This window comes from Echinops telfairi, unplaced genomic scaffold (genome assembly GCF_000313985.2).
Source record: "Echinops telfairi isolate 266 unplaced genomic scaffold, ASM31398v2 ScPeMD7_11;HRSCAF=52, whole genome shotgun sequence".
NCBI classification, from domain to species: Eukaryota; Metazoa; Chordata; class Mammalia; order Afrosoricida; family Tenrecidae; genus Echinops; species Echinops telfairi.
The window spans coordinates 6,938,722-6,940,848 of NW_022103908.1; positions in this window are offsets into that span (position 1 = coordinate 6,938,722).

Sequence of the window (2,127 nt, forward strand, 5' to 3'; positions counted from 1 at the left end):
GCTTGTCCCCACAGGAGAGGCGATGAAAGGGTGAGAAGCCCTCCCTTGTCGCCGGCTTCCCCCGCTTGCCCAGACATCTCATTAAGAGAGCAACTGAGATCATAGCTTTCAAAAACTACGGGACCAAGCCCATAATTTAAGAGTAGTTGGTTGTTTTCTTCCTTTCCGTACAGATCTTACGGGTTTTTGTCTCATTTTTATCTCCTGCACAAGGAGCGGGCTTCCCCATCAGGGAATTCAAAGAGTGTCACGTCCAGTCTGCAACCTTCCTCGCTGTGCAGACTTGCAAAAACACATCATCCTCTGTAAAGCGATAGCAATGTGATCATAAGGCTTCACCCTAGAATTAGCTGTAAAGGAAACTCAGGGCACTTCCAGGAAGGATGGCGAGAAAGCCTGTTTACGAAGCTTTTACCCTGAAGCCAAGAGGAATGAAAATAAACTGTGTGTTTCCCTAAAAGCCTATCTTTAGTGTGGATAATCACAGATAAAAATATCTAGATTTCTCTAAAACCATTTTACCCTCTTAGTGTGTGTGCTTGGGTAGAAATAAGATTCAAGTCTCGACTGCTCATTGACTTTACTTGAAAAGAGCATTAACCTGCCTATCTGTCCTTAACCTCCTGCAGAGAAGATGGCATTGAGAGGGCAGCGGGGGTGGGGGCGGGGTGTTAAGAGCAGTGTTTGTCATATTAGTAATGCTTTAGAATCGTTACTAGCCGTTCTGGTCCAGATTTTGAAACTGGTCCCAGAGAAGAAACAGTCCATCCATGATGGGACACTTTCAAAGTTCCAACTACAATTTTTAAAAGAGCTCCTTCCTTCATTCTCCCTGCCCTGTGAATAGTGGGCGGTGCTGGCAACATTGATTTCAAAACGGGAAAGATTGAAAAACTGCAGAGTGGACTAGGCTGGAGACGATGAGCTCCTAGTTTGGGCCCTAGCTTTCCCACTCATGCTAGGATGGGTCTCAGGTGTCAAAAAGCACAGCAGTGTCTATCAAGCTCCCTCCCATCTCCATGCTCCACGGAGAAACCAGACCAGCAGCTGTGAAATGAAACCTTCGGTTATTGTGCAGAGATCCAGCCACAGGGTCGCATTCTGTACTGAGACAGGGTTTGGCCCTCTTTCCAGGGGCGGAAATCATCGTCAGAAAGAGGCCAGTCTTGGACCCAGCTCAGACTGCAGATGGCGAGACGGGGTAATGGAGTTTCCATGAAAGCAAGGATCAGTTTGGAAAGCTCCATAGGATAATCAACAAAACCAGATGGTCTGAGGTAAGCCATCAAAGTATCCCAGGGATTCTTGGACTAGGAAGGGTCTTTGACTCTATTAGTGTACTCTGTGGTTCTTGGAAACAGAAACCCACCATTTAGTCTAACCCTGTATACCTGATGTGAAACAAGAAAAGTCAACGTGTTGTAGAAGAATTGTGACTCACCAGTACAATCTTGTGTAACATGATCGGTTGATTGAGGTCATTCAGGTGTAGAGTGGATCCTGAACCTAATCACTTCTAAGCTATACAAAGAGCATCATAGGTGCAGAGACCAGGTGAGCTAACAGAGGCTGTCTGAGAATGACGGCAGCAGATGAATCTACAAGTCCAGGAACGAAGGATTTGTTTGTTGACCACTAGAAACTGAACAAAGAAGAACCCGTGATAGAGCCACACCCTAAATTTGGACTTCTGTTTATTGTTGTTATTGTTGTTAGTGCTATCCAGTGGTTCCAGACCCACAGCGACCTTATACACAACAGAACAAAACACTGGCCACCTTTGCATAAAAGTGGCCACTTTTGCGCCATCCTGACAGTTGTTCCTATGCCGAAGCCCATTGTCGACGCCACTGTGTCAATCCATCCCATCGAAGGTCTTTGGCTGCCCCTCTACTTTACCAAGCATGAGCTTCTCTTCCAGGGACAGGTGTCTCCTGACAACATGTCCAAAGTATGTACTCTGAGAAAATGAATTTCTTCTTTAAAAGCCAGTTAATTGTACCGTTTCTGTCATAGCAGCACGCGTCAATGAAGACACCATGCCACTAGGGCTTTCTCAGGATAGCAACAGAATATATTTATCCACTTCTTCACTTCTGCTTAGAGAGACCATTGACCAAAGGATGG